At 37.9% G+C, this 19,326-nt stretch overlaps 1 long non-coding RNA gene across 1 annotated transcript in view; it reads left to right on the top strand.

Moving 5' to 3' along the window:
• Window positions 1–12,851: 12,851 nt before the first annotated feature.
• The window catches only part of LOC144581761 (uncharacterized), a 55,251-nt gene continuing 48,776 nt past the window's right edge, over window positions 12,852–19,326 (top strand). The window contains exon 1 of the long non-coding RNA XR_013532976.1: window positions 12,852–12,940. This is a non-coding gene — a long non-coding RNA (uncharacterized LOC144581761). The remainder of the gene's footprint in view (window positions 12,941–19,326) is intronic.

Genomic DNA, 19,326 nt, shown 5'->3' on the forward strand with positions numbered 1-19,326 from the left:
CTTAAAACACTATTAAAGATCTAGCTCTTATGTTACATCTTAATTGAGGTGACAACAGACACATACATGAATTAGAATAGAATGATAATTATTCATAACGAAAATGAAGAATATAGACAATAATATCTATGTAGATTCAAGAAGAAAGAAAGCAAAGTGGGGGGGATCAATAGAGCCAGTTCTTAAGCTGGAGTGAGAACCCATGCTAGGTTCAGAAAAGTGGATAGTATTTGAATAGTGAACTCAGGATTGCATTTTGAAATGGACTATTAGAGGGTGAGCCATGAAGCTGAGTAAAAGCTTAGACTCATAACTGGGTCATGCTTTTTGAAGAAACCCTACAGAGACCAGTCCCTGCAAAGTTGACCAGTCTCTACAATGTGTAGAGTCAAGGATTTTCATTTGCGGGCATAACAAGATTTGAAAGATTTGCCTTTCAAAAGATATGGCCTCCCAGATAGTCCTTGGACACAAAAGCATGTTCTCATCTCTGGGCTTTTCCTTTTACTATTTCCCCTTTTTCCTGGATGAAATAGTATCCTCAACAGCTAATCATTATGTTAATTTTGGTTTACAAAATGAAAATAGATAGTGTATTCCTTTTACTATTTCCCCCTTCCAAACTTTCCCCCTACTCACATGACACAGTCATGCATTCAGGACTCTGCTCAGATAACAATCCCTCATCAAATCACCCTCATCAAATCCATAATCACCCTGTCTAAAATATCACTCTGTGCCACTCTCCAGTCCCTTACTCTGCTTTGTTTTCTTTATACTTTTCTGTTAGTTAAGACAAAAGTAAAATGGGAGTGACAGAAACTCCCCCAAAACAGAACTGTAAAAAGATAGATGTTTCTCTCACAGGTAAGCTTAGTCTGGAGGTAGTAATTGAGGGTTGCATGATTGACATAATTATCAAGGGCTCCATTACCCTGTAACTTTTTGCTCCACTATCCCTAAAATGCAGAACCCTTGGGTCTAATTAGCTGCTCGAGCTCCAGTTAGCATGCATATATTTCAACCAGCAGGAAAAAGAAAAAATAATGAGAAGGGCACACTGTTTTCCTTTCAGAACATGTCTAATATTGTTCATACTTCTGTTTACATCCCATTGGGCAGAACTTAGTCATATACATACATAACTCAAGAGAGTTTGGGAAGTGTAGCTTCTATGCTAGGTGGTCATGAGCCCAATTAAAATTCATGAATAATTTACTAACAAAGAAAATAATGATTGCTGAGTGACAATCCAGTTTTTTCACTAAGAACATGTCAACATTATTTTGTGTATCTATCTAATCATCTATCTATCTCATATCTCTTTTTTCTACTAACTATGAACCCTATAATGGCTTGGGCTTTGTACCTTCAACAGTTGGAATTGTATTTGGTATATGGTAAGCACTCAATATTCATTAAATGAGTGAATGAATTATGTTATGTATAATTCTAAAGGTTCAGTAGATTGGTGATTAATTGCAGAATGCATTAAAGGTTTGGCATGAGTTTGGAATTCAAATGAACAGTCGCTCGAATATACAAAGATGGTGGCTATTTGTGGGAGAAGTTGTATTTTATAAGATTGAAATAGGTTATACATTATAGTGCCTGATCATTGGATTGGAAGTTTAAGGTTGTAAACCGTCGCACTTTGGGAGGCCATAGTGGGTGAATGGCTTGAGCCCAGGACTTTGAGACCAGCCTAGGCCAGCTAGCAAAACTCTGTCTCTACCAAACACACACACACACACACACACACACACACACGCACACACGCCAGGTACGTGGCATGCACCTGTACTCCCAGCTACTCCAAAGGTTGGGGTGGGAAGTTTACTTGAGTCCAGGAGGTAGAGGTTGCAGTACGGTGATCCAGCCACTGCACTCCAGCCTGGGGGAGACCAGATCTTGTTTCAAAAAAAACAACAAAAAAAAAAAAAAAAAAAAAAGAAAGGGAGAAAGAGGATGTTAAAAGTTGTAGATAGCTACTTAAATCTAGCTATCTACTTTATCTAGCTAACTATTGCAATTGCTTCTAAACAAATGTTTGCATTGAAATTGTAATTAGGTATCAATGAGAAACCATTTTGCCAACGCAGATAAATTTAAATTCCCTCTCAAAATCCCTTGAATGCCCTTATGTTCCTGGCTGTAGCCTTTACCATAGTGTGCTATTAGACAAGTCTTTTACACTCTGTTTTCTCATCTGTAAAATAGTGATTACAGTACCTATAACATAAAGTCATGGACATTTTACTTCGGACAGTTTAGAAATTCCTTATACTTAGTCAAAAGTTTAATAAATGATTTTTTTCCTTTTGCTATTATTATTATTTCTGCAAAATGCTAGAATTTCGAATTTTAGAATAATCAACTGCATTATTCAGTTAAAAAACAGATTAGAAGGGTTCTGGTTTTCCTATTTGATCATCTTCATATGTTTCCAACTTTATGTTACGTAGAATTCTAAAGGTTGAAATGGAGTCCTCAGCAGATAATCATTGTTATATTAATTTTGGTTTCCAAAATGAAAATAGATACTGTATTTTAAAAGATTGTAAAAGTTTTACTGAATATAAGGTCTTACACCTTTTTGTCTATTTTTCAAATATATTCTACTTAAAATTCTCTTGCCTTATTTTTTAAGTTCATTTATACATACCTAGCTTTCTGGTCTCTGAGTTTTTTTGTTCTGAAAAAGAAGAAAAGGCAAATCACTGGTGTTGCAGTCTTAAGACAAGATATGCCATCCATTTGCTTCATGACACAAATGCTGAACTTTAAACGGAACTTTAATGTTTATCACAAAGCATTTTCAGGTGGTCCACACTGCAAACTAATGCCCTTTAATTTAAAATCAAGTCACAATTAATCATTTTCTATTTTATCTGCATAGAGATTTGGTACCAGACAAAATTAAAATTCAGCTCAAATTTGTCATATTGAGATCATCTTTTGTCCTCAGCTCACAGCCTCCCACCCCATGACCACAGACACACACACACACACACACACACACACACACACATACACACATACACACACAGTGGACTAGAAAAGATGTCTCCTACCCTCAAAGACTCAATTCCTACCCTTGTCCTACTACTCATTCCTTCCCTCGAAGCTTCTCTCTCACCACAAGTTAGGCAGAGTAGTACTTGATTTTTCTTTCAAGGCCCAAAGTATTTTAAACTGACCGGTGCTAAAGACAGAAGATGAGATCTTTTCTTACAGGCAAAAATAATAGGATTCTAGAAACTTGTGTCTTGGGAGGCTAGTGAGGAAGAACTTTTTGACAAAGATTTTCAACACCTCTGTAATCAAACTATTTCCACTGCTGGGACTGGCCACAGTTGCATTTCTAACTCCTTTATCACTTGCCAAAAGAGAAAAAAAGATTAAATAAAGTGACTTTTATTGCTGTATTGCTACCTAACAAAAATCCACACCATGAGGACTCATGAAAGGCAACCTTATTCAGTCAGTGGTAAACATGAGCACTTTAGCCAACTGGTAAACAAAGTCTACATTGACCTTCCTCTAACTGAGCACTTGTTTTGAAATTCTGTGTTTCTCTTGTCCCATTGACAGTCTATATTAGGTGGCTGTGGGCAGTCAGAGATTAGGGGAGGATTGGGGAGGTGGGCAGACTGTGGGAACTCACTGTTTGCTAGGTGGGCAGACAACACACTGACATTATTGAGGCTCGGCTCTGGACTGAGGCACACATAACCAAACAGGACAGCTGCCAGGCCAGTGTTGAGCGGCGAGTCTGAGAGAACAATCAGTTCTTCACCAGCCTTCAGGGCCTCAGTTATAGTGCTAACTCTGGAAGGAGAGAATGTTTGAAAATATAACGGTGATGCAAACAACTCACCTTTGGTGGGGTTGTCTATGGAAGCACAGCCTTTGGTTTGTGCACAATAACCCTGTGCTTTCTTCTTCATGCCTAATTGGCCCAGTGTGTCTTCCGTGGTTTCTATTTTCCTATACTGTGTGGGATCCAGCCTATAACTGACCTCCTTAGCAGACAATCACAAGGGCAGAATAGGAATAGGCAGTACTGGGGTAATCATTTTACCAGCCAACGGGGAACAGTATAAAAAAGATAGCTGAGTTTTCAACTGGTCTCATTACAATAAAGGCCTAAGGGCAACAAGAGTGGTAAGAGGAAAAATACCAATCACTATTCAGTTAATGTTTGCTAGGCTCGGTTAGCCCTGTTCTACAGATAAGAAAACTGAATTTCTGAGAGGTAAGTAAAACCATCAAAGCTTCATACTCGTAAGTCACAGAGATGGAATTACAAATTGGCTGTGTCTGATCCAAAGGCTTCTGTTTTTTTCACCATGTTGGGCAGACATCTCTGTTTTCCTCATCTTCTCTAAATTCCTCCACATTGATGTCTATACAACAAAAATAAAGCAGAGCTGAGAATTGTCAGAGAAATTATTGCAATTAGCTCCTTACTAATTTCCTTTGGAATTTAACATCCTAATATTCGTTTTATTTGGGGTGAGGTGCTTTTTACTTACAATATTTGTGGCTCTTTTCCAACGCGTGCTTTTCTTGTTTGCAAACCTCTAGAGTTCCTCATGGTGTCTATTCTCAGGGTACTTTCTTTTCCTTCAGCTGTGCAAATACTAAAGTTATTAAAATGCCTAACATAAACAAATAGAAGCCATTTGCTGTGCAGGCCTCTCCTTCCTTTCCTGGCCCGTGTAGCACACCATCCCAAACACACTTACCACCTTTGCTGCCAACAATGAGGGTTAAATCTAACTTCATCAAAATAATTCAATTATGAGGAAGCCCCATGTCATACCTGTCTTTCTTTGTAAATTTATTGCTTTTACCTAAGCGTTTCCTTCTAAGCTCTTAAGTCATGCCTTAAGGTAAGAAGGGATAAGCGAAGGCTGGTGACCAGCTTGTGGAGGACACAAGCTAATGTAATAAGGTTGGGAACTTGGAAAGCAAGTTTCATACACAGGAATATTAAGAAACAAGTTGCCAAAGCAAACCTGCAAATCGTTTTTTTCCTTTGCTTGCTTAATCCCAACGCTTATCCAGAACTTTGTCACATTTCCTTTCACAATTCTAGCCAGGCTATATTTTTCCTATATAGTACAGATTCAAAATACTGAAACTTTTTGTTTTAAGTTTTCTCACCTGCAAGAAAATCTCCTCCTTCTCTTACATACATATTTAGCATGACCTAATTAAGTTAAAGTTCAATAAAGAAAACATGAAGTTGTTTATTCAAAAAAGAGTATTTATGGCCTGGCGCAGTGGCTCATGCCTGTAACCCAACACTTTGAAAGGCCAAGTCGGGTGAATTGCTTGAGGTCAGGAGTTCAAGACCAGCCTGACCAATATGGTGAAACTGTGTCCACTAAAATACAAAAATTAGCCAGGCACAGTGGTGGGCACCATGATCTCAGCTACTCAGGAGGCTGAGGTAGGAGAATCACTTGAACCTAGGAGTCAGAGGTTGCAGTGAGCCAAGATTGCACCATAGCACTCCAGCCTTGGCAACACAGACTCCCTTTCAAAAAAATAAAAATAAAACAGAGTATATAGTCAAGAAATTTAGTGACAGAGCCCAGACCTCACAGCAATGTATCACATGCCAGAGCATCTGCAGCATGACTGTAAAATAGGAACAAGCACATTATTAACAGTCCAAGGATGTTGCATTGCATAGTACTTATCATAATACCTGGCTTATATAAAGTGAGTAGTAAATGTTAGCCATTATTGTTAGCAGCACGGAAAACTTTAACTTCAGCATAAACTTATGAAAAGATGTTATCAAAATACGTAAAGTCACTGTATTAGTCTGTTCTTATGCTGCTGATGACATCCACGAAACTAAGTAATTTATAAAGAAAAAGAGGTTTAATGGACTCACAGTTCCACCTGGCTGGGGAGACTTCACAATCACAGCAGAAGAGCAGGGGATGTCTTACATGGTGCCAGGCAAGAGAGAATGAGAGCCATACAAAAGGGGAAACCCCTTTTAAAATCATCAGATGTTGTGAGACTTACTACTATGAGAACAGTATGGGGGAAGCTGCCCCATGATTCAATTATTTCCCATAGAGTCCCTCCCACAACACATGGGAATAATGGGAGCTACAATTCAGGATGACATTTACGTTTGGGTGGGGACACAGCCAAACTGTATCAGTCACCTTAAGTCAAAATGGCTTACACCCCATTTGCAGATGAAGCAGTGAGAAATTAAGTCACATGTTAAAGGTGAAACAGAGAGAAAAGTAGAATGGTTCCTTAACTGAGAAAGACATGAAGGGAACTTGAGTTGTCATATTATTACATATAAATAAAGCATGTGTAGCTCAGAGGAGAGATTGCTGAGAAATAAAGCACCCAGCGATAAACAGTGAAGAGCCTGGAATATCTGATAAATACATACTAATATGGACATGATATATTGATGAATTAGAATCTGATGTCACTTACAAAATATGAATTGTATAAATAATTCTCTTTATTCTAATTTTATGCTCACCATCCAAACTTCCACTAATCTATTAGTTTTCCATGTAGTTCGCTAGAATCCAAACTCACCTGCTCTTTCTCACTAAAGTAAAACATTCAGCACCTAGTAAGTTTGTTCAATAAATGAATGAATGAATAAGAAAAAGAAAGACACTGGAACAGACACAGAAGAGCAAAGTTCAAAAGAAAAGAGAATTTTAAGGCACTGCCAAGGTCTGCACAAAAGCCACAGAGAATGACACATGAGAAAATGTCATTGATTTGGCAAGAAGTAGGTCGTTGGCACAATTTAGAGATACTTCTGTAATGTGGTAGTAACAGAATCCAAATAGAAGGGATTTAAGATAAGAATGAGTGGATAGGAAGTGTATGCTGCAAATGGCAACTATGTATTTGAAAGGACTGGCTGTGAGCTGAGAAGAGAGTTCAATTTCCAGAAGGGAAAGCAAGTTCCACAAGCATGTATGAGAGTGTGTGTGTGTGTGTGTGTGTGTGTGTGTGTGTGTGTGTGTGTGTTTTGGAACCAGAAACTTTAACATGCTTAGAGATAAAAGAGAAACAAATACTGATATATAAAACAATAATAATTCTGATGATTTGAAATTTGGGGTAGTTCACGTCCAAGGCTATGATGATTGATTAGTGCAGAGAACCAGCACTCTAATGTTTTACTCTTTAGTAGATGGAGTCACTTTGTAACCCCAATGCTTAAAATAGTGCTGGCCTTAAGTAGGTAAGTGGCAATATTTGTTGGATAACATAGCATAACGCTTGACACATAGCAGGAATGCAATGTATATTAGTTTTTTCTCTCAGCTCATCATCCATTCTTTATTCTTATCACCTGATTCCATGATCTTCAGTGATAGGGCAAGAAGGGACGGTGGTTTGGGGACCTTTAGCTCCCTTGTTTTGTATTAGTCCTCTTGAAACTGAAATGGTGTACATGCTCTGAAAACAAAGCTTCATTACCTCTCAAAATAGACATGAACATTTTAAGTTAAAAATGCATCATCAATATTTCATTTTACTTGAAATACTTTATTCCTTGAATCCAAAAAGCATATACTTCTGGTTTTTCTCCTCTGCTCTTTCTCAGTTTGTTCATTCAGTAAATATTTATTAAGCAACTGTCATATACCAGGTGTATGACACCTCTAGGTGTTGAACAGTAAGTACAATTTTAAAAGTTCCCATTCTAATGGAGTTTACATTCTAGTGGGAGAGACAGGCACTGGACAAGATAAACTAGTGAAGTGTACTGTATGTTACAGAATGATCAAAAGTATTATACTAAGAAAAACTAGTAGAGAAAGCAGGCAGCATTGTTTGGAGAGAAATTGTGATTTAGATAGGATGACCAAGGAAGGCATTATTGAGAAGATAGCATGTAAGTAAAGACCTGAAGGAAATGGACAAGCAAGCCATGAGGATTCAGGCAGAAGGAGCATGTACAAAGGGCTTGAGGTGGGGTATATTTGGGTATATTTGAGGGAAGTGAAGAGACTAGTGTAAGTAGAGCCATGTAAAAGAGAGAGAGGTTAGGAAGTTGGTTAGGAAGGTAGCACAGGCCCATCAGTCATAAGAATTTTGATTTTGCTGTACCTGAGAAGCTGTGAAGGAGTTTTGTACAGAGAAAAGATAATACAACTTCCTGTTCTAACAGGACCACTGTGCTTGCTTTGTGGAGAACAGATCACAGTGAGGCAAGGAGAGAAGCAAGGAGACCATTTAGAAAGCTATGTGATAATCTAGGAAAGATAGAGGGTGGCTGATTCAATGTGCACAGGTGCGTGCGTAGGTGGTGAGAAGTGGTTGGATTCTGAAAGGCAGAACCAGTGGGATTTGCTGATGGGTTGGATATTAGGATGCGAGAAGGAGAATGACTGCAAGTTTGGGGACCTGAGCAATGAGAAGGACGGAGTTGCTATCCTTTGAGATTTGGAAGACTCTAAAAAGATTGGGTTTTGGAGAAAATATCAGAAGCTCAAATTTGGACATTAATTTTGAGACGTCTAGATGGGATGTCATTGAAATGAATAAATGAAATAAACATACAATATGAGAGAACATAGTTGGCTTGCTTTACAAGTATTGCTTCAAGACTAGTTTCCAAGTGGAGACATAAAATAACCAACTGGATATATGAACTTGAATTTCAGAGAAGTCTGGGACAGGAATATACATTTGAGATTTTTCAGCACTTATATTTAAAGCCTTGAGATGGTTCCTATTCTGCAATTTAAAGTCTTAATGTTGAAATATTGCAGTCCTGTCTTTGAACCTTTCCTCTTTTCTGTCTACACTCTGTAATCCCCTGTTATTTTTTCTTTTCCTATATTCCTTATCAAATCTGGCCAGCAAATCCAGAATATCTTGGCAACTGACCTGTTCTCACGACGTTTACTGTTATCACCATGATCCATCTCTCTTGCCTAGATTATTACAATAACCTAATAACTGGTCTTCTACTTCTGTGCATATCTTACTTCAGTCTGTCCTCACAAGGTAGCCAGAAACTTTTAAAATTTTAAATCAGACATTTAATTCATCTGCTCAAGATGCTGCAATGGTTTCCTATTTTAGCCAGAGTAAATGCCCATCCTCATGATGACCTAAAAATGCCAGACCTCATATTGGCCTAAAAATGACCTACACAATCTTACATTCTGATAACTCTCTGGCTACACCTATTCTTATCTCTCTTGCTCTTACTGCTGTGACCCCGGCTTCTTTGCTTTTCTCAAACATCCCAGGTTATCTTCTCCACCTAAAACACTGTCCACATATCTGCACTACCCTCTCAAACCACTTCCAGGTTTTCATTCAATGCCACCTTCTCTGGTGCATTTCTTGATTTCCTGCTTTAAAAAATCAAAAGCTTCCTCCCCGCAACTCACTATTCTTCCCTGAATTATTTTCCTTCAAAATACTTAATGCTCTCTAACATATTAATGTCATATTAATGAAAGTATGGATCATTGCCTGTTTTGTTCTCTACTGAATTACCTAGTACCAAGAAAAGTATCTGACACATAGTTGACATGATATATACATAGATAGATAGATAGATAGATAGATTAGATAGATAGATAGATATAGATTCTTTCTCTGTCACCAGGCTGGAGTGCAGTAATGTGATCTCAGCTCACTGCAACCTCCATCTCCCGGGTTCAAGTGATTCTCCTGCCTCGGCCTCCTGAGTAGCTGAGACTACAGGCATGTGTCACTGAGCCCAGCTAATTTTTGTATTTTTAGTAGAGATGGGGTTTCACCATGTTGAGCAGGATGATCTTGATCTCTTGACATTGTGATCCGCCCACTCAGCCTCTCAAAGTGCTGGGATTATAGGTGTGAGCCACTGCACACAGCCAATGTTTTTAAATACATGAAAGAATGAATAAATGGAATAAACATACAATCTATGAGAACATGGTCTGCTTGCTATATGAGTGTTGCTTCAAGACTAGTTTCCTACCTAGACCCTCTTCCCTCAAACTTCCCTCTAGGCTCCTTCTAAATAAAATGCTGAAATGCTCATAGATTGCACAGTAGGAAGTACATGCAGCTGTGGCCCAACTGGCCTCTTTAGGGCATACCTATAGTAGGCATTCATAAAAATGAGGAAAATATGGTTCCTGTTTTCAAGAAATTCATAGTCTAATTGAGAATATAATTGCATAAAAGCATGTGATTTGCTTTAAAAGAAAACGTTTTAAGTATTCACAGCTTTCCCTTTGACTGCCAGTTCCTAAGGAGTCTGGAGTTTTGTGAGCCTTGGACAGCTGACAAAAAAAGCCTGTGGTTTTGTTGATCTGATAAGGGTAATGAGGAGAACTGCAGATTTGAAAGAAGCTGGGCAAGCTTGATTGATTTATATTAAAAAGGGGGAAGAGTGTCTCAAGAAAGTTTTTCTTGAAGAACCAAGGCTAAATAGGAAAGGAAGGAATTGGGCGGCAGTAGTAAGGAAGGAGTATGATTAACAAATAAGTGTTTGCTGACATGTTGGCAATAAGGTGCATGTGGTGTTAGGGGAGTGGCATAGAAAATAAGCTTCCATAAGGATTAGAGAAAAGCGAGTGGATAAAAAGAAGCTCTGGGGTATTTATAGGTGAGGCAAAGAAATTGTCCTTTTTTTCCTCTTAAAATAGCTCAGTTTTAAGATTATTTTTTTCTTTTTGAAAGCATCTAAATGACTTGATTGCAAATGTACCTCTAAGAACCTGAGTGAATTTAGTGTTGCTATTTGACTGTCAGAAGATGTCTTCTTTCAAAAGGATAATTTCAGTTTTGCCTAATTACCATACAGTAGTCCATTCTGTTAAAAGAGAAACGTTGGACAGATTACACATTTAACAGAGTTTAATTGAGCAAAGAACAACTTTGTAATAGGAAAACACTCAGAACCAAAAGAGGTTCAGAGAACTCTGCCTGACAATGTGGTCAGGCAGTACTGACAGATAGAGAAACTGAAGTGAGGTACAGAAACAGCTTGATTGGTTACAGCTCTCAGTTTGCCTTATTTGACCATGCTCTGATCAGATATCAACCTGTGATTGGCTGAAGCTCAGCTTCTGTGATTGGTTGAGACTCAGCCATTTGTTATAAAAGTACATACTACTAAATTAGGCGTCCAGATCATTTAGGTGCCAAGCCAGGCTGCAATTTCTTATGACTGTAAGCAGCAAAGATTGGGGGCTAAAAACTGTTCCTGGTTTTAATCAAATTGTGTCGTCAGCTAGAGGAGAATGTTTGGTGAAGGGATCAATACAGCACTTTTACAAATCAAATCTGTGAATCTATCTATACGTGAACTTCTATCTCATAGGTATTGCATTTTTACTTGCATTTATTACTCTAATACTTTCTTCCCTCCTTTTCTCTTTTGCTATTTTCCTTTTTATTTTTTGGCTTAAACTTGATGTTGTGGTATTTTTATATGGTAACAACTGTAAAATGTTACTAATATCTTTCCCTTTTTACTTTTCATCCTTTTGTTCAAGGACTCATTAGCTAACTGATGAGACAGCTCAAGGGAATTCTGAGTTTGGAATTTCTGTAAACCACAGTGGATTTACATTGAACAAATTGCGGGGGGTGAGGTTATGTTATAGAAAGTCTCCCAGTTCATTCTGATAATTTATTGACTATAATATTAGGGCTCTGGGACTATTTTGCAAAATAATCAGAAGATTCAGCTTGATTCTAAGGACAGGGAAATATGTATGCAGTTGCCCGTCTGCCTTTGTGGGTTCTGTATCCACAGATCCACAACAAACCCTGGATCAGAAATGCATTTAAAAAATAAAAAAATAGCAATATAACAATAAAAAACATAAAACCAATACATTGTAACAACTATTTATTTACAAGCATTAGCATTGTATTAGGTATTATAGGTGATGTAGAGATAATTTTAAGTATACAAGAGAATGTGCATAGGTTATATGCAAATAGTACACTTTAAGTGACTTGAACATATATGGATTTATATTCCAAGTGGGGACAGGAGTCCTGGAATCCTCCCTGTGATTGCTGAAGGATGGCTATCTATAGAGGGAAGCGTCATCCTCACTATCACCATCCCCATCATGTTGTTTTCTTCATTGTAGTAGCTATCATTTCTATGCCACTCATGATATGTCATGGACTAATCTTGGTGTTTCATGTACATTGACTAGTTTCCTTTTCACAACATCCCAGATAAACACTGTTATCATCTACATTTCATAGGTAAGGAAACAGAGACAAGAAAACAAAGTAATTTTCCTTGCCTTAGGTTACACAGCTGATGAGTGATGTTGCTGGATAGTCTGGCATCATAGTATCTGCCTTTTACACTGCCTCTAATGGAAAATGAGTATCCGGGCTTCATATTAACATTAATGGAGAATTAGTATTTCTCCATTAAATTTGAAACTCTTTGAAGGCAGACATGTCTCTTATTCCTACTGGAATGCCTGTTGCCTTACGCACACTGGGTGCACAGTTTGTATTTGCTGTGAAAACAAATGAATATGTTTTAGGAATGAAGTCGTTAGCAAAGGAAAGAGACCTGAATAACAAATTTAGGTGATTCTGAGGCAGATTCTACTTCCTGTGTGCAGAAAATTTACAAAGAAGCCATGAATCTCTGGAACCATTCTGGAAACTTAGGATTGAAGTATAAAATCCGTTAAGCACTGTCTCTCCACTCCTCTGGACAAAAATCCTCTGCATACTCTGTGCCACTCTACACGCTGGGCACTCAAAAGTGAATAACATCCAGTCTCTCTTGCAAATCGGGGGTACGGATTAATTTTAGAAAAGAACACAGATCAAGTTATCTCATAATTCCAATATCCTGTAACTGGAGCTATGGTAAGGAAAATACAGATACCATCAACCACTAATTGAAAGGCCTCTCTCAGGGCAGGTGAGTTTCAAACCTTTACACTGAATTTTTACTCTTAATTATACTTTTTACTTCTAGGAGAACTTTGCGCTCAAATTCTACCTAATCTCTGGCTTATTAGTCATATTTTTACCTCTTCCTTTTTTTAAAAAAAAATTTCCTTAAACATATAACTTATCAAAAAGTTTTCTAATGTATTCGCTGTATTTGTACAGTTCCAATATTCGAGTTTCTGTTGTTTATTATTTCTGTGACACTTGCATACAATGTCTTAGTTCACATTTGTTTTGTGATTTTTAAAAATTGATTCTGAAGTTGTATTCACAATAAAGCACAATCCTTTACATTTTGCTAATACCCAAGTTGTGGATTCATTTCTCTAGGGAGAATCTGTGTTTCTTTTTGCCACATGTCTGTGAACATTACAGGTCTGGAACTAGTTTAAAATCAGTCCAGAAAGGAAAATTTTCAGCTTGTAATTTTCCTTACCATGTAAACATTGCAAATTTTGATCCTAAATTCATGTCTGGGTTTTCCAGTGGCTACAAATTCTCAGGAGAGCTCTTTCTCCCACAGTCAAATCTGTGCCAAACAGTTTTGCTTGCTGCTTTCCTGTGTGAGGGATCATTTGTTTACTTACGTTGTTCTAGTGAATTCTTTTCCATTTCCATGTGCTGGCCTTCCTGTGCATGGCTTCTGTGCTTGATGATCACTAAGAAAACTCTCTGCTCTCTGAAAATGCAAAGTTCCCAGAAGCCTGGATGTGTAGGCACTCCCAGGGAACCCAGTTGCTGCAATGCTCACTTATTTCCCTAAATTCATATTCTTGCTTAATTCCTGAGAGCCTCTTCCATTCATTTTAAAAGAGCTTTTAATATTTTATCTAACACTTTTTTCAATGACTTAAGAAATGAATTTCTCTTTTATCTTTTCAACTTGCATTTAAACAACTTGCATTGAAAATGGTACAGACCTTTGTGGGAGATATTTTTTTCAGTCTGTTGCCAATGCTGGGTGCTTTAATGAATTGTGGATCTCTTGAAATGACTACAACAGTTGTCAGAATTGATGAATTTTGAATGGCAAATTGATTGATATCACTGTTATGAGGCCCGTGAAAACCCAAAGCTAACTCTTCCACTAAGTGATGTAATTAGCCTTTGGGGTGTCATGCCACTTATTTTTTCATCTCTAATTGTATTAGTTTATCGATTATACCTTCTCAAGTAATATGTGTCATAGATGTTCTAGGATGTATTAATCCTTTTGATTCCTAGGTATTGTCTGGGACTATTTGAGCTCCTGCCAGTCACTTTGAGTCTCTAGCCGGCTCATGTCATTATCCCAATATATCACACTAATATCATTTTCCACATGTACTCTCATAAAAAAGATTAAGAAGAATAGTCTAGCAGATCTTTTAGCAGTCTTTCTGTCTCTAAAGCTGTTGATTCTAAAGATTAACTATTAATGCACTTTTGTTCTGGGGCACTTACTCATTGAATGAGCATATTGTATCCAAGAGAAAAGAAGATGGATTTCACGGAGTTACTTTGAACTGAAACCTTCAAAAGAGTCACATATGTTTGTTAATGAGAAAAATCTTAAGAATTTGGTTCAAAATGACTTGTTTAGAGCTACTGATGCCATTCTAGCAAAATGGTTGTGATGATTTGGACTAGCCAAGGCCCTTTATGGTTCCAAATAGTGCTTGCTTATAACTATTTCCATTGTGTTCGTTCACCTCTTCGTTTGTTTTCCATGAATGCAACATTGTATAGGCAACTTAGAGGTCAACTTAAGTGCCTCATGTCCTTTCCTTTCTTTTTTTGTTTATATTTAACAGTGTGCTTTTGTCTTGCTTTATATTTTCCACCCCTCTGTTTCCCCACTTGTTTGAGAAACATAAAGAAACAGAGCTTGATTTTACATGGCCAGGACACATACCCACAGAACATATCAAAAACAATGATTGGCTTTGCTAATACCCGAAAGTGTGAATCCCAACATGCTCTACTTCTGATTGTTACTATCATGATTCTTTTTCAGACTTTAAGGAAAATGCTTAATACTCAGCAACTCAGAGTTCAGTCTGGCTCTGAAGTAGCATTGGTTAGGCTGGGATATAGCGTGCTGTTTTAAAAGCCGATTTCTCTCTCCACCCAAGTCCTACTGAACCTCAACCTCTATAACCAAGAGTTCAGGGAATCTACAGTTTTACAAAACTGTAGCTTTAACTGTAGGGACTATTTGTCTGGAGATACAAGAAAGAACAATTAATTTGTCTGGAAAATAGGGGAAGGGTTTGAAGAAGACATTACAGAAGAGATTTTTTTTTTGTTTAGTTTGTCTTTGAAGGATGAATAAAAAAATCGACTGATGAGGAAGACTAGGACAGGGTACTTCAGTCAGAAGGAGTGGCATGAGTAGAGGTGCAAGAGTGAGGCTCCGTGGCATATTTTGAGAGCTGTAAATAGTCTAATCTGACTAGGTTGATGCCAGATACAGGATGAGGGTGGAGGCAGGAATCACAGAAGGTGCGTCTGAAAAGCAGATTAGAATTAATTGTGGAAACTCTTGAGTGATAAGGAATTGTATTTTATCTCATAGGCAATAAAAGCCATCAAAGATTCATGATTAAAATGTAGTAAGATTTTCATTTTATAATATAACTGTGACAGCAATGTAGGGAATAAATTCAAGGGAATTGAAACTACAGACAATGAGACCAACTGAAAATTATAACAATAGCATGGAAGAATGATTTTAACATAGCAGCTGGGGAAATGGAGGAAAAGGGGATAGATTTGTGATCATTCATTGACTCAACAAATATTTGTTACTATTTCATACATCGTGGGCCCCATGCTAGCTGCTAGAAAATAACAAAAACAAATCACAAATTTTCTAAGGTGAATAAAATTCTGTAGTGTGCGTGTGTGTGTGTGTGTGTGTGTGTGTGTATGCATGCATATATATGAATAGAGGAAATGCTTTTCAAATAGTGGTATTCTCTTTGTGGAAGAAATATAAATAATTTTGCTTTTTTTATTAGACATCATTACATTTTCTAAAGTGCCTATAAAATGGATAGAATATATTTTTAAATTTTTATCATTAAAAAATATATATGATTTTTCCTCCAGGACCCTAGTGAGAAGACAGATTAATAGTTCTTGATTTAATCACTCTGCTACATAGTTGTTCATTAATTTATTACATGGTCAAGGTCAAACTCAGTATTTCACTCCTTTCCAAACTTTCCCTTATTCTTTACTTTTATATGACTCTTTCATAGCTCTCCCCTCCAAACATGTCGAAGCAGTCACCAAACCTTATTTATTTTTTTAGCTCTTAATCTTTTATGAAGTCTATACTCATGCATACATCTGCATGAACTCTTAATCTAGACTACCTGGGCTCAGATCCCAGCTTTCACATTTGCTGAGTGCATCCCCATGAACAAATTATTTAACATCTATGATTCTCAGTTTTCTTATCTTATAATAGAATTAATATCAGTTCTTGACATATAGGGTTGTTGTGAGGTTTAAATGAGATAGTATATGAAGGGGGCTAAAAGTAATAGCCAGAGAATAACGTTAGTTATTATTTGAATTATTTAGGAAAAATGAAAGGATTTTAGTCTTAAATGATAAAAAATGTAATTTCATGAGACCCTTAAGGAGGAAAAAAAAGTCTCTGTTGCTTAGTTATGCTAGAGAAGGTAACTTTTTATTGTGTTTTGAACCAAAGATAAAAATGATGCAAAACAATTAGAGTTTTCAATAAGTAGCATAACTGATATTCCAGTCACATCTTCAGAACTTAGTTGACAGTTGTTGAAACACAGGTTGATAAGATAAAGAGCAAACCTGTGATGTTTCTCAAGATATGGCTCTTGAGATGTGTCCATGATGACCATGAGGTTATTTTGCTCTTTTCCAGACATAATAAATTATTTTGGATCTCTGGACTGGGTAGTATAAAAACACATTTCTCATTTAATGTCTTTAACTATTGCTTCCATTTTCTTATGACTAAGCATGGTGAGATCAAAATGTTAGCCACCTAAAGGAAGTAGAAGTCTGCAATATGACGTTTGCCAGCATCCTCTCCCTTGCTACTGAGTCATATTGTTTATATTCTTTTTCCTTATTGAGAACAACTGCAAAAATAAAAAAAGGTAATTAGGATTTCAAGGTTTTAGTGATCTCTTCTTTTTAAATAGAAAATATAGATAGATTTAAGAGAAATGGGTGACTACATTCCCCAGCACCATCCCCACCGAGACAGTAAATGTATCACATGGTTCAATGTGGAAATATCTACCTCCTCTGGTGATAAAGATGCCAGCTGACTCCCATATCTTTTTAGATTCTTATTATTCTTAGAAAAACTAATTTTTCCAACTGTTTACAACAGTCCTTGTTCCAGGTACTTTACAGATTTTAATGTATTTAAACAGCCCTATTAGTCCTACCAGTAAGTACTATTATTATATACCCTTTTATGGATTAAGAAACTGAGAAGTAGACTAAGAAGACTACCCTAGTAAGCAGCAGTTTAACTGCTGCTTAACCTCAAAAGTCCATGAGCTTAACCTCGATGCTTTAGTGTATGCTGGTTACTTTAAAAGAATTGATAAGGAAGGAGGATCCAAGATGGCTGAATAGGAACAGCTCTGGAGTGCAGTTCCCTACAAGAACAATGCAGTAGGTGAGTGATCACCACATTTCCAAATGAGTTTTCACTGCCCACAGACCAGGAGATTCCCAGCCAAAAAGCACCATGAGTTTCCAGCATGGCTGTTTCAGCCAGTGCCATGGGTTGGTGCACAGAAACTCACACAAGTCTGGGCAGCCATTTCAATTGGTGCCTGGAACACCTGGGAGACAGAGCTGCCCATTCAACTGAAAGGGAGGGGGCTGAGACAGGGAGCCAGGTGATCTGGCTCGGTGGGTATCACCCCCACAAAACAAGCAGTCTGAAATGCTCTGGATTGAGAGTTGTGAAGCAAGCACAACTGGACCCCAGACGATCCAGCTCAGTGGGGAAAAGGGCATCTGCCACTACCGAGGCAATCTGCCAATACTGAGGCAGTTCTAACTGTACCTCTATAACACCTCAAGGAAGTTCACACAGCAGCCGGGCAGAGCCTGCAGCAGCTCAGCAACACCTCTGCTGGTAGACTGTGACTACTAACTCTGTGCTGGGCAGGTCATCTGTGGAAAAAAGCAGCAGCACATCAGGAACTTATAAATAAAGCTCAACCTTCCTAGGACAGAGCACCTGGGAAAATGAGTTCTGCTGCAGCAGATTTAAATGTACCTACCCAGCAGCTCTGCAAGGAACAGTGGAACTCCTAGTACAGCATTTGAGCTTCTATAAGGGACAGACTGTCTCCTCAAGCAGCTACCCAAACCCATATACCCAAAGAGATACCTCATAAAGGATAGCTCAGGCTGACATCTAGCAGGTACCCTTCTGGGATGAAGATAACAGAAGAAGAAACTGGCAGCAACCCCTAGTGTTCTGCAGCCCCCATGGGTGATCCCCAAGCAGGAGTGTCTGGAGTGGACCTCCAGCATTCCTGCAGCAGAGGAGTCTGACTGTTAGAAGGAAAACTAAGAAACAGAAAGAAATAGCTTCAACATCAACAAAAGGGTTATCCACTCAGAGACTCCATCCGAAAGTCACCAACTACAAAAACCACAGGTAGATAAAGACACGAAGATGGGAAGAAACCAGTGCAAAAAGGATGAAAAAACCAAAAACCAGAACATCTCTCCTCCTCCAAGGGATCACAACTCCTCACCAGCTAGGGAACAAAGCTAGATGGAAAATGAATCCGATGAATTGACAGAAACAGGCTTCAGAAGGTGGGTAATAACAAACTTCTCTGAGCTAAAAGAACACGTGCTAACCCAATGCAAAGAAACTAAGAACCTAGAAAAAAGGTTAAATGAAATGCTGACTAGAATAAACAGCTTAGAGAAGAATATAAATGACTTGATGGAGCTGAAAAACATAGTAGGAAAACTTTGCAAAGGATACACAAGTTTAAATAGCCAAATCGACCAAGCAGAAGAAAGGATATCAGAGATTGAAGATCAACTCAATGAAATGAAATGAGAAGGCAAGATTAGAGAAAAAAGAGTGAAAAGAAATGACCAAAGCCTCCAAGAAAATTGGGATGATGTGAAAAGACCTAATCTGCATTTGATAGGTGTACCTGAATGTGACGGAGAGAATGAATCCAAGCTGGGAAATACTCTTCATGATATTATCCAGGAGAACTTCCCCAACCTAGCAAGGCAGGCCACCATTTAAGCCCAGGAAATACAGAGAACATCACAAAGATATTCCTCAAGAAGAGCAACCCCAAGGCACATAATCATCAGATT

This window comes from Callithrix jacchus, chromosome 3 (genome assembly GCF_049354715.1).
Source record: "Callithrix jacchus isolate 240 chromosome 3, calJac240_pri, whole genome shotgun sequence".
Classification (NCBI taxonomy): Eukaryota; Metazoa; Chordata; class Mammalia; order Primates; family Cebidae; genus Callithrix; species Callithrix jacchus.